The sequence below is a fragment of the Talpa europaea genome, assembly GCF_964194135.1.
Source record: "Talpa europaea genome assembly, chromosome: 8".
NCBI lineage: Eukaryota > Metazoa > Chordata > Mammalia > Eulipotyphla > Talpidae > Talpa > Talpa europaea.
Window position 1 is genome coordinate 52395042 of NC_140075.1, and position 14350 is coordinate 52409391.

The 14350-nt window shown below is 43.8% G+C and overlaps 1 protein-coding gene across 2 annotated transcripts in view; it reads left to right on the forward strand.

Moving 5' to 3' along the window:
* The window catches only part of MAP2K1 (mitogen-activated protein kinase kinase 1), a gene marked incomplete at its 5' end in the record, with an annotated part of 78608 nt that overhangs the window by 16949 nt on the left and 47309 nt on the right, over positions 1–14350 (forward strand). The gene's annotated exons all lie outside the window — the stretch shown is intronic.

The window sequence follows — 14350 nt, forward strand, 5'->3', positions numbered from 1 at the left end:
TCTTAGAGGTCTTTGTTGCAATCCTGTCTTTTGACAAATAAAGAATACAGACTACAAAGGATTAAGAGACATCAGCCTTGTCAACTTCTATTTTTCTAGCATGTTCTATCTTGAATTGTGTGTGTGGCTATTGAGTAAGCTTAGCCTGGAGTCTGTGGCATAGTGGAAAGACTTTAGAGCAAGCAGACTTGGGCTTGAATCCTGATTCTGAGTGACCTTATGCACCTGCTTTACTGTCTTTGACTTGGCTTCTACATCTGTAAAATGGACATCATAATACCTACCCAGCAGAAAGGATTCATAGACACTGTGTGTGTAAGCTGCTTTTTATGATTAATGATAAGGACCAGTCCTGGGTTTCTAGCCCAGGGTGCCTTATTCTCTACCAGGTGAGAGGGAGAGAAAATTTTCATCTCCCAAAGAACTTCCAATAACAGGACTCTTCAGCTATTCTTTATCCACACAGACTTAGAATAGAGACAACACCGGGCATACTTGCAATTTTTGGGGATGTGCAGGAAGCAAAAGAATTATCTTCAGTGGATCAAGAGGCTGCAAAAGGTGCTTGGGAAACAACTGCCACATAGTATATCCCAATATAGACTCCTTCCAGCTACTCTAGGACCACCATCTGCCTGACAAGCACCACCTATGAAGCTCAGCTTTCTTCTCCAAGAGTTTAAAGAGGATTTCCTGGGGGGTGGGGTGTGTGTGTGTGTGTGTCTAGGAATAGGGAGGGGTAGTCACTGACATAAAGGGAAGGTAATACTCCTTTCCTGTGGCTAACACCAGATGTTGGGGGTCAGCTCTTGGTAGATCTTAGTTTCTATTTGTCCTTCATGGTTGATCAAAATGTCTTCCCTGGGGGCCCTGGCCTCTGCTCAGAAAACTGTGTTTTCTATTGGGGTTTCCCATTACCTTCAGTGTGTGTTGAAACTCTAATCTGTGGTTTCAACTATAAGAATTCAACTTGTAGGTCACCTTTCCTGTAAAATGGTTATAGACCAGTCCTCTACCCCTCTCCAGGGTGTGGTCATTTGCTCCACTTTTCAGAGCATTCTATATATACCCTGTCACACTTCAGTTATTTGGTAAAGTTGTCTAGTTGAACTGGACTTGGGGCAGCCTGGGAGTGTGTGTTATTCATCATTATCCAGTGCATAGCACCTTCCCTGACATTTACTTTGTACCATTTTGTTGAATCATTAAACAAGCCTCAAGATAGTACTAAAGTCTGACTTTTTTTTGAGGATTTATTTTTATTTATTTATGCATACAAGTTCTGGGGTGTAGGCCAGAGGCGCTGGGGGTGAGAGGATTCACCAGAGACAGAGGGAGGAGCAGAATAGGTGGATTTACTGAAATACACTGCCGAGGGGAGCAGTGGGTGAGACAGGAGAGGTCTGCTGTGCCATGTGGGTTATCTCCCTGGCTGGGGATTGAACTCATGCCACAGTGACTGGCTATAGGTTGATAGCGCTAAGACTTTAACCCCTGCGCCACCAGGGAGCCCCCAAGTGTGACTTTATCGGTGTATTAGCGTTTGACTCTTTTCAGTGATCTCTAGGCACAGGAGGGTCACAGTGGTGGTGGCAATCAAAGCTCTTGTTCTTGTTTATACATCCATTTATTTTGTCATTCAACTACATGAGCATATCTCTACTTGATAGGTGAGAATACTGACCATGGTCAGGGGTCTTGTGCATAGCACATAGGCAGCTAAGAGGCCCTTGTAGTTCACTCTTCCGCCTTGTCAGTCAGCAGTTCCCTTCCTTGCCCAGAGGGGAAACATTTGGGAAGCATATAACAGCTATGACATTCTATGGTGTTCCCTCAGCTCCATGCCTGGCACAGAGGAATGTTTATGGCCGGATGGATCTTAGAGCCTCTTTTGCATGCCGAGCTAAAAACTTATCCACGGCAAATGCTGGGCTCCCTTGATGGATATGTGACATCCATGGCTGAATATACGGGGCACCTGGTGGCTTTTCACACTCTCCCCCCACGCCTCTCCAAGGACTGGGATAGGACAGATGGCCACAGGCACAGGATTCTCAGCTCTGCATCCTCTCTGCAAATCGCATTTGGGGAAAAGTTAAGTTTGTGCAATAACACAATTTCAGTAACATGGTTTTATACTGCTGGTAAGTTGTTTAACACTCTCTGGATAAATCACACTTCAGCAGAACTCATTTGGGAACAGAATTTAATTTCACTGTAGGTGGCTGTGATTCCTACCCACCAGCCCTCCCCCCTCTCCAACTCCCCTTAATAAATTTAGGCTGATAAGGTGAATGCAACACTAAGCTAGACTATTTCTGGACCCAGAGTAGCATTGTATAGTATTAATCATGCTTTTCACCACCAACACCTTTCGTTCCTTCTCCCCTGAGTATAACCACCTATCTGCCCTTAAATGCTAGTGATGGAAAAGTTCTTAATAGTTCAGCCTCCAGGATGGATGGATAATGAAGAAATTGAGGCCCAGAGAGCCTCGATTTCTTTGGTGTTAAGTGGCTGAAGACCCATTGCAACATCCAGGGCTCTTGACTTCTCTCTCTGGGCCTCCAGTTTTCTGCCCTGCCCCACTGTCTGCCCTTCGATATGTCTTACAACCAGGGGGAGAATTTGTTTACTTTAGAATGACTGAAGATGACCAGTTATTAATTGTTAAAGATCCCCAACGTGGATGGAATTAATTTCCTGTTAACCCTCAGGATCTCTCTTGACATCTTAGCTAAGAATCATAAAGTCTTAACAGATTTCTGTAGTCAGCTACAGCTTAGGGCTAACCCTGTGTGGGTTTGCTTGAGGGTTTAACTTTTAGGGGAGAAAAGGAAAGGATGATAAGTGTATGTGGAAGGAGAGGAAACCTTGTTAACTTTTTTTCCCTTTAACAATGTATCTTTTGACCCTAAAAATCAATTTTTGATGTTTCAAATATGGCAGCTAGATCTATGATCTAAGTGCAGGTTCCCCGGCTGCTGAAGATTATTAAAATGTCACAAAAGATCCATGTTTAGAGGTCTGATAACAATAAATAACACCTCTCATTTGCATAGATACTTGATTGTTCTATATTCTCCTACTAATGGACAGATGGAGTCTTGGATGCTCAGCAACTAGCATGTCATCGGCTGGTCTTTGGGTTTGCCCTGGTGGGTCAGTGTATACAGATACCTGACTAGCCAGAGGAGCCCAGCGATCTGAACAGGGGTGATGCAGGTAGCAGGTAACCCAGTTGTAACACAATTGATGGTACTAGTTCGCTGCACATGATTTCACATGTAGGTGGTGAGTTTATTGATTTCTTGACTTGAAAAAAAAAAAACTTCCTCTTTCTTAACTACAAAGATCTCAAGTCTCCTTAATTAAGGGGGAAAGAAGAACTAATTATGCCTTGCTCCTCTTCTAATGCTATGATCAGCTCCCCCCACAGCGACAAACTCTGTTCTGGCTCTTAGTGGCTTTTGCTTTGTGGGGGAAGAGTGATCCCCAAAGGAACAGTTGAGGTTGGAATCCTGACTGCATGCGCCCCTCAGCAGTTGGGCTCTCTGCTTGCCTTCTCTCACCCCTGGCTTCCTCCCTAGTTAATATGGGGGTGATAGTAATATCTAACTTGTAGGGAGTTGTTTTGAGAGTTAAATGTAAGATCTTTAGAATTGTTATAGAGCAACCCCGATATTAAACGGGTTCCTGGCTGTGGGTCCTCACCCGCGCGCTTTAAAGGGACTTATGAATACTCTACTACAGACACACACAAAAGGGTTAATAAAAGGTTTATTTACAAGAGGAAAGGAAATAAGGGAAATGTACAACTCAGGGAGAAAATAGGGAAATAAAGTCTTTAATGCGTTCTACCCGATCCGACGACCTGGAAACCCCAAAGTCACTCTCAGAGCTGACCGGACGCTGCTGCTGGCCAAGAGCCCAAAATGGAGAGAGCCCCCCAAAGCCCACGTGTCTGCCTTTTGTATCCACCTGGCTGCTTAACCCCACCCTCAGGTCCCAGCCACCTTCCCTTTGGTGGTGATGGGATTTGGAGTTCCCAGTGTCTTTGGCTTTGACCTGGGGTGGGGGTGGAGTCCACAAAGCCTGTATGGAATTTGCTTTGGGACCGCCTTTTCCCCCTAACAGAATGACACCTAAATTATAGTTAAGCATTTAATAAAATTTTACCCCTGACTATTTATATTTCATTTGGGGTTTCTCCTTTTAGTTGATTGCCAGTATTTGGGAACTTACCTGTCCTTTAAGGTTTAAGTTCATTTTTATCTCCACCACGAAACTTTGCCTGATTGTCCCTTAGAAAAGCTGTGCTGGGACTATACATGAATGCCTCAGGAGAGAAACACTTTGGGAGGGCGTATGTGTGGTGATCTTTGTACATATCTGCTGTGTTCTCAGTATGTGAGCATCTAGAGATAAGATTTCAGTCTCCATTCTATCTCTAACCCCGGCCTGGTGTGTACTGGATGGTCCATTGATGTGGAATGGATAAATGGTGTGTTAGCTTAGAGATTTCATGTGGGACAGATATGTTCCTTTGGCTTTTCATTGATAACAAATATAACATTATGGGCATTAAGTTTCTTGATAATTATTTTTGAATCATTTCCTTTTTTTGGTTCTTTTTGACTGATGAAGCAGAGGTGGGCTAGTTGGAGACCCCATATGGGACCAAGAAATGTGGCTTCTGCCTGACTGTTGTAGGTAAAGAACTTAATTTGGTGCCTGACAGAAAGGAAGTTGGTCGTGTTATCCGGTCCAGTAGAGTCAGTAGTGACAGAACTGTACACTGTGGTGGGTGAGTATGTCGTATGTGTGCTAGTGTTCTGGGGCCCCAAGGAGTCAGAGGTCCTCTCAGAATAGCCAAACAGCTCCTAGGAAGTAGCTTCCGAGGCAGGATGTGGCAAACCAGTGGGTAAGTGAGAGCTGTTCTCCTTTGGAAGAAAAGGAAGTGGGTGGGGAGAAGTGAAGAGGAAGAGCTTAGTGGACAAATCTTTTCATCTACTGCTGTCACAACATGCTGCTTTTTTGAATGCTGACCCTGCAGAACTGACCCTGCAGAACTTTGACCCAAAGCTACCAAAGTCCAAAGATGCTTAATATCATTTGATTTGCAGTTGCCTTGTTTTTCTTCACAGCTAATAACTCAAGTTTAATATTCAATGGCGATGGTCTTAGTAGAGCCTGTTTTCTTTCTTTTTTTTTTTTTTAAAGATTTATTTATTTATTTATTTATTTATTTATTTATTTATTTATTTATTTATACATACAAGCACTGGGTACAATCAGAAGCGCGGGACGGTGAGAGAATTCACCAGAGTGGGGAGCAGAGCAGGCAGAAGGACCGAAGTACACTGCTGAGGGGAGCAGCGGGCGGCAGGAGAGGTCTGCGCGCCATGTGGGACCCTCCACCGGTGGCCGGGGAGCAGCCGGGGATCGAACCTGGGCTGCAGAGGCTGCGGGCAGCTTCGCAACCCAGCACTCAACCGCTGCGCCACCAGGGAGGCCCTAGAGCCTGTTTTCTAATCATGATCATTGGTGAGTTCTTTAATGCTCCTTGAGCATTCACAGTGAATGTGCGGTATCATCCACAATCATATTCTTATCTAAGCAACAAGTTAGAAGGAAGGTATATGTTTTTAGAGAAGCATCTCTTCAATGTATATACCTGTTTATCCTTTCCAGGACAGAGTCTCACCCATTCTCTGTCAGGTGCTCATAACAGTCCCTTGTGATAGAAGATAAGAGTATGCTTCCATTCAATGCAGAGATCTTGTTCAAGGTTATCAGAAGAGTTGATGGAGGGCCCCAGGCATCCTGACTTCAAGTTCAGGGTTGGTACCTCTTGTTAAGAGTACGGTCTATATGTTGGAGGCAAATTATTAACAGAGGATCCAATTTTGCAAATCAAAATAACCTGTAAGAATTCAGTAGTGCATATATGAAATGAAATAGGTGAACTGAATTTGGAGACCTTCAGCATTACTGGAAAAGCAGCCACCACTTATGAACGTAACATGGGTAGCAATAATATAAATCAGTGTTGGGCTTAGGAATCAGTTGCAGGACCATGGTTTGACATGTGAGAAATACCTCTGTCCTGGCTATGAGCTGGTATATGAAATGTACTGGAATGGTCTATACTGTCAAAGGCTTGGACCAGATAATGAAAGGTTGATTACTAAAAGGTCTCCAGTGGACTTCTGACAATCTGGAAAGCTGAACTCAATGGTTTTTGGACTTCAGATTTCTAAACTCTTTGACTCAAAAACCCTGAGTTGTATGGCTTTTGACTTCATTTCTGTAAAGGCTCCGAAGTAGAATTTTTACTGGGGCCTCCCCGGTGGCGCAGCGGTTGAGTGCTGGGTTGCGGAGCTGCCCGCAGCCTCTGCAGCGCGGGTTCGATCCCCAGCCGGTTTGATCCCCATTCGTCAGGCAAGGGTCCCACATGGCCCGCAGACCTCTCCTGCCGCCCGCTGCTCCCCTCAGCAGTGTACTTCGTCTGTCTGCCTGTTCTGCTCTCCGCTGTGGCTCTGGTGAATTCTTTCACCCTCCCGATTTCTGACTGTACCCAGTGCTTGTATAAATAAATAAATAAATCTTTAAAAAAAAAAACAAAACAAAGTAGAATTTTTACATTTATTCAAACATTTGCTTTGCATTAGCATATTATAGCTCATTTGACCCCCTAAATTGCATACTTAAATTTCATCCTGATAAAATTGTGGTATCTTGCATGTATTTTAGACTCTTAAATGCTTAAAATTAGTATTCTTATGGCAATCTTTTAGAAACTAAGATGTCAGGCTGCTCTTTGTTATCCCCTACACATCCGAGACATTCTAGGTTGGTGTACTTGGACCATCTTTTTTTAGCTTAGGTTTTTATTAAGATATAATTGACATTGTGTAAGCTTAATTTGATACATTTGTGTATTGTAATATGATTACCACTATAGGGTTAGCTAACACCTCTGTCACATCACATAATTATCATTTCTTTTTTTGTGGTCAGGACCTTTAAGATCTAAGTTTCTTAGCAACTTTGAAGTATTATTGATACTATGCTCACTACACCGTGTGTTAGATTTCTAGAACTTATTCATCTTCACACTGCAACTTTGACCAACATCACCCTAGTTCCCAACCCCTAGCCCCTGGTATCCACCATCCTACTTTCTGTTTCTACAAGTTTGGCTTTTTTAGACTCCACGTATCAGTGATCACATACAATATTTTCTTTTTCTCTCTGACTTAGCATAACGCCCTTGATTTCTATACATGTTGTTTCAAATGGGCAGATTTACTGCTTTCTCATGGTTGACTAGTATCCCAGTGTGTGTGTGTGTGTGTGTGTGTGTGTACACATTTTGATGCACACATTCATGGTGGACTCTTAGTTTGTTTCCACATCCTGGCTGTTATGAACATGCCTCAGTGAACATGAGGTGCAGATAACTCTGAGATCATGTTTTCATTTTCTCTGCTATATATCCAGAAGTGGGGTTCAGGATCAAATGGTAACTCTATTTTTAATTTTTGGTGGAATCTCTTCCATATTCCCATAGTGGCAGAATCAATTTACAGGATGGCTAGGACTACCTTGATCAGGGGAATAAGCTTAAAGTGGGAGCAAGGATTAAAATCAGAACTTGAGGGTGATACTTAGGGCAGTCAATCTACTCTAGCCAGAATGAAAAATTTATTGATGTTCACCTTTTTCTCACCTGCCCGTGTCTACTCATATTAATACTAAAAGATCATAAACTTAAGGAAAGGGACCTAATAAGCATGAAAATCAGTTTCTCACTGCAAATTCACATCCATTTATGTAGTGGAGGTGTTTTCTCTGTGCACCACATGCTGGGTCAGACCAAGCTGGGGTGGGCAGAGGGCTACTTCCAGCTAAATTGAAGATAAAATTGTGCAATTGTTATAGGACAGGGAGAGGGGCAGCCCAAACCCCGCAAACCTGCCTATTCTAAATGGGTTCTGCCATCCGCCGCATCAACAGAAAACATAGGAGACTTTAAGGGGAAGGAACTTTAATAAAACTAGGAAACAATACAGGTAAAGGCAAAGAATTTAGTTTCTAAATCAAGCACCCAAATTTACCCATCCCCTCGTGGGTAAAAGTCCATCCAAATGGGATTGGCCCAGAGCAAGGCCCCAAGGCCTGCCACAAGTCTAAAGCATCTTCCAGTGGGGACCCACAGAAAAGGGTCACAAACAACCGGACAAGCCCGGAAGGAAAAGAGCAAAATCAACACCAAGATAAAAGCTGCCATTGTCACCTCCCCACGGGTCTCACCCACATCTGTGTCACCCAGTCCACGACCAAAAGACAAGCGCAGTTTCTTCACGTGTCTTCATGCGCCTCCTCCAGGTCTCCTGGCTCCATCCTGCTTCCTTCCTCAGTCTCTTCTGCAGCTTCTCCTCTTCCTGCTCAGCTTCACCCTCCCTTGGGTGGGGCAGGGAACCTCCCCCTTTTCTGGGGACCACCCTGTTACACAATTGCAAGGCAGTAGGGCAATGCTGTGATCCCTTATGTGGTAGACCAGAGGCAGTGGGAAGCCGAGAGATGAGTTCCTGTCCCTGCTTTGAGGAATCATGAACTGTATCCCTAAAGCAGTGATCTTGACTGTATCCCCAAAGCTGTGATCTTGGCAGTTCTTTAGGTATCCTCTTTCATCCTTCACCCTTGCCCTTTGGCTTTCCTCTGCATTCATGGTTCCAGTGGCCATCTTAGACTTCTGAACCTGTACCTCAAGCTTCTGTTAAAAGCTTGAGGCCTTCTGGCCTACTGGGTCAACTACATAGTGAGTAGTTCCACTGGTAGAGCTTGCAAGTCACCTCCAACACTGCTTGTTCAAATATAGATTCATAATCCTTTTGTCTCCTGTGCCGACTTCTGACACTGACTACCTGGAAGTAGGCCAGGCCTCAGTCAGACACCAGCTGCAAGCTTGGGAGTTCCCAGGCCACTCTCACTTCTGACAAACTGGCTACAAATTTGGAGGTTCCCATCAATTTAGTTCCCTTAGGCTCAATAATTTACTAGAACAACAGACAGGAAAGCATTATATTTACCATCTTATTTTAGCAAAAAGAACACAAATCAGGACCAGCCAAAAGAATATATAATCAGGACCAGCCAAAAGAATATATAATCAGGATCAGCCAAAAGAATATGTAGGACAAGGTCTGGATGATCCCAAGCACAAAGCTTCTGGAGTCCCCTCCTTGTAGAGTCAGGACATGTTACCTTTTCAGCACATTGCCATGTAACAACAGGCAGAGTATTGTTAACCAGAGAAATACATCAAGCTTTAGTGTCCATTTGTGTTTTTTTTCCCGGGGGTTGGGGGTGGTTCATTATATAGGCACAATTTATTGCATTATTAGGCACATTTTTTAAACTTAATTTCCAGCCCTCTTTAGTCCCCACAGTTTGAGCTGATGGCATATGGCTGACAACCCCAACTCTCTAATCACATGGTTGGTCTTTCTGGTGTGGCCAACTCCTATCCTGTGTCATCTTAGCACAAACTACCTAGGGGCCCAGCAGGGATCATCCAGAAACCTGGAGTCACACTTAACTCCTTCCTCTCTTACCCCCTACCCCCGCTCATGTCTAAATGATCAGTCAGTTTTACCAACTCTAACTTCAGTTTCCCCCATCTGTCCTCTCTAGTCCCCCGGCTAATGTAGTGTTCAAGCGCTCAACTCCTATTGCTCGCCTGTTGCCTTCAGGTTGATCTCCGTGCCTGTCTCCTCCACTCCAAGCTCCATGTTGTTGCCATACTCTTAGTCCCAACATTTAAAACTGAGCATGTCACTTTCTTACTTTGAAATTTGCTGTGCATTGTTGCAGTACAATGTGTGTGTATATTATAGTTCCATTTTTATAAAATGAAGAAACATACTGTATATGTTTGCTGGGGATATTCTTTTTTTTTTTTTTTTTTTTTTTATAGAGGCATGCTTTATTTCTTTGCTGGTTTGTTTGTTTGTTTTTTTGTTTATACATGCACTGGGTACAGTCAGAAGCGTGGGAGGGTGAGAGAATTCACCAGAGCCAGAGCGGGGAGCAGAGCAGGCAGAAGGACCGAAGTACACTGCTGAGGGGAGCAGCGGGCGGCAGGAGAGGTCTGCGCGCCATGTGGGACCCTCCTCCAGTGGCCGGGGAGCAGCCGGGGATCAAACCGGCGCCGCAGAGGCCGCGGTCAGCTTTGCAACCCAGCGCTCAACCGCTGCGCCACCGGGGAGGCCCTGCTGGGGATATTCTTAGAAGCAATCCAGAAGACTGTATAGTCAACACTGTTCAAATAGTAGTTATCCGAGGGAGGCAGGGAGGAACACAGAGTTTAACTTTATACATTTCTGGACTGGTTGCATTTTTTTGTGTGTGTGATGAACACACTTTACTTTTTTATGCCTGGTATACAATCCTCTTCTCTCCTCCCACTGCCTTCCCCTCCCTCAACCCAGTTCTGTAGCATGATGTACTTGCGCCCTTCGTGGTCTAGCCCCAGCTAAGCCTCCAGCCTCGCCTGGCCTTTCCTCCCCACACTTGCTTTCTGGCCACTTGGAGAGGCTTGTAACTTTAATGTCTTTTTGTTTACCTTGATGCCCAAGCCTACACAGCTTTTCCCTCTGCTGCAAAATCATCATCCTTCAGGACTAAATGTGGGCATTACATTTTCTTTTCTTTCTTTTTTTTTTTATAGAGGCATGTTTTTATTTATTTATTTGTTTGTTTGTTTGTTTGTTTGGTTTATACATGCACTGGGTACAGTCAGAAGCGCGGGAGGGTGAGAGAATTCACCAGAGCCAGAGCAGGGAGCAGAGCAGGCAGAAGGACCGAAGTACACTGCTGAGGGGAGCAGCGGGCGGCAGGAGAGGTCTGCGCGCCATGTGGGACCCTCCTCTGGTGGCTGGGGAGCAGCTGGGGATCGAACCAGTGCCGCAGAGGCCGCGGGCAGCTTTGCAACCCAGCGCTCAACCGCTGCGCCACCGGGGAGGCAGTGGCGTTACATTTTCTGACCTTCACATTTCCTTCCTCATCTTCAAAGGAATTGGGGGATCTTTTCTCTGTGTCCCCATAGTCTCCTGTGCCTAAGTTACTTTTCAGCATTATGATCTACTTTACCATGTAGTTGTTGCTTTATTTGTTAGAGTACTTTCCTTTTCCTTTTGTACACTGATCTCTCTCGATCTCTCTCTCTGTCTCTCTCTCTCTCACACACACACACACACACACAACACACATACACACACACACACTGTATGATGAGGGCAGGGACTATGTCTTTCTCACTTCCACCTTCCTAGCTTCTAGTGTAGTTGGTGCCTAGCAGATGGTGACGTGCTCTAGAATAAATTTGCACCACATTTTCATGTTTGTAGGCATACATGGGTGTCACCCAGATAGCTATTCAACTTTTCTTCCTCTTGCCCCCCTCTAGATTTGAGCAGTCCTGGAGGTTTACATTCTTATAGTCACTTCTGCTTCTGTGGGACTTGTTTGCCCTTTCTGTGGTTTTTCTCTTCTTTTTTGCTTTGTGTTGAACCAGCTTGGAATTTGGTTCCTTTTCCTGGTTTCTGCCAATAACATTAAGAACAAAATAACCATAAAGCTGTTAGTGTGCGTGGCAGACTGAGCTGAAGGTCTAGGGAGGGGAGGATATACTATAGAAATTGTGTTTACAGTTGAAAATATAATGGTGTTTGGTATCTTTGGTCTTAAGTGACATTTGTCTCTCTACTGTGGTGCATCCTTTCCTTCCCCTCATGCTGTTCCACAGCCTCTCCCAAAACAGGCTTCTGCCATTTTACTCTGCAACATAGTTCCATTCTACCCCTGCGTGCTGTTCAGACCTGCTTCTGCCTCTCCCAAGGCTCAGGAGCAGCCCCCTGACTATGGGCGAGCTTTCTGATCCTCCAGTAGATGCTGCCATGAGAGGGTTTGTTGGCATAAATACTTATTTCTCCACCTTCCACTTTCTTTCAGAAGATAGAAACACGTACTCTCAGTTTTGATTTTAATTTTTTTTTCTCTCTGGTCCCTGATTTGCTTCTAGCGGGTAGATATATGTCATTGTTTGTGTTTTGGAAGTATAAGATCCCCCCTTTAAGTATTGTTACCATAGTGCACCTACCACCAAAACACCCACAGTCCACCGTGCTCCCTCCTTACCTTGTTCTCATCCATCCCTGTGACCCTCCTGTTTTGGATGCCTCAGTTCTATAATCAGTTTTCAAGGGTTAGTTTTGGAATTTGGCTTTATCTGACCCTCTCTTTGGTTTCTCTATAGTCTACATATAAGTCTCACCAACTGGTGTTTGTCTTTCTCCTTCTGACTTATTTCATTTATCATAATCCCTTTCAGCTCCATCCATGTTGCCATAAATGGTTTGAGTATCATTTTTGATTGCTGAGTAGTATTCCATTATGTGTCACCACATTTTTATATATTATTTTATATAATTTTTACATCATTTTTCATTTTTGCACAATGTATGCATTTTCATTTTGGTTATATTCCCCATACAATTCCCACCTCCCAACCACATTTTCTTGATCCGTTATTTGATTTTGGGTATGTAGTTTGTTTCTTTCCATAATTTGGGTATTGTAAATAGTGCTGCAATGAAAATGGGAGTGCAAATTTCTCTTCATATTAGTGTTTTTGCATTCTTTGGGTAGATAACTGGGAGTGGAATTGCTGGATCATATGGTGTATCTATTTTTAATATTTTGAGAGACCTCCATACTGTTTTCCACAGGGGCTGGACCAGTCTACATTCCCATCAACAGTATAAGAGGCCTCCTATTATGATGTTTCTCAGCGCTTATTTCCCAGCTTTTGATACAGGCCGTCTCACTGGAATGATGCAGTTTTTCCTTGTGGTTTTGATTTGTATTTCCCTAGTAGTTAGAGAAACCTGGCCAAATGCTGTTAATTTGAGGGCTCATATCCTGAGATCAAGATTCCTTGAGCATTGTTAGAGAGTGGTCTAGGCGGTGGGATTATTCTCAGAGCTGCTCTGTGTCCAGATGTAAGGCTTACTGACCCTCTCCTGTGTTGTAACTTGAACAAGGAGAAGCACCCGCTGTAACACATACATTGTTCCTTTATATCAGGGAGAAAGCTGCTCTGGAGAATTGAAGCTTTCATAATGTGGACTAGAACTGGGGACATGTTTTGAGAGCTGTTTCTTCTAGCTGATTTTCCTGCCTTTACCTTGCTTCTGGTCACTGGCTATTTGCATCCCAGGGACTCAACTGTCTTCATGGTTCTAGTCTCTGAGGTCTAAGATTATGGTCATGTTAGGTTCTGTCCTTTCTTTTCATTGAAGAGCAACCTGCACCTCTGGTTCATGGAGCAGTGCAGGCCATTATTACACAGGGAGTTTCTGAAAGGTCTTTCTCTACATCAGATTCTCAACGATAGGGTGGCATCAAATACATCATCTCTCTAAGGCCACAGTCAACCTGTTGTCCTTTCAGGAATAACCAGCCACACCCATTGTGTGGCCACAACCAGACCCAGGGCTCTCTTTGTTTCTGATTGTGATGACATAGTTATGATACTTTCTGCCTGGGTTGTCCATGGTGCTTTCTTCAACATCCCCTGCCCTTACCTCCTTCCCTGCTCCCTCACTATTACCCAGAATTTTCACTGCATCTACCAGTATGCTTCCCTAGTAGTGAAAGGGCACTGTCCTTTTTCTTCCCTTTCCATCCCAACCAAAATGTATCAGCCCTGTACATTCTTCTGAAAGGAGTTCCTCTCTGGTAGTTTCAATCTGTTGTCCTTTCAGGAACTTGTGCATTTTAGCTGAACACAATTCCTTACCTCAAGGGAGTAAGTCACTAATGAGTAAATACCTGGTGTTAGAGATGAGCTGGTGGGGATTCCCTTGAAGGACACGTGTTCCTTAACTACTCCTGGCCTCTATTTCCTTACCTGTACAATGAGAACAACCTACCTACTAGTTAATGTGAGGATTAAATGGATTAATGGGTATACCAGGCTAGTATTTAAAAAACTCATCCCTTAATTACATCAAAATTTCATGGGACTGTTAAGTCCTTCTTTTACCCCCATTTTGTGTCCTCTATTTTTTGATTATTTTTTCTATATTCCCTCCAAACTCCATAATTTTTCTTATTTGTACTTCTATGGAAGACTGATCCTTTAGGAGTGAATTAATATGTGACTAATAAGACACATTTTGTCCACTGGAGCAGAAGGAACCATAGGCTGTCAGTTCTTTCAAGCAACAATATGACACCCCCTCGCTGATTCAGGATGTTGTTCAATATTTAAGAAGGA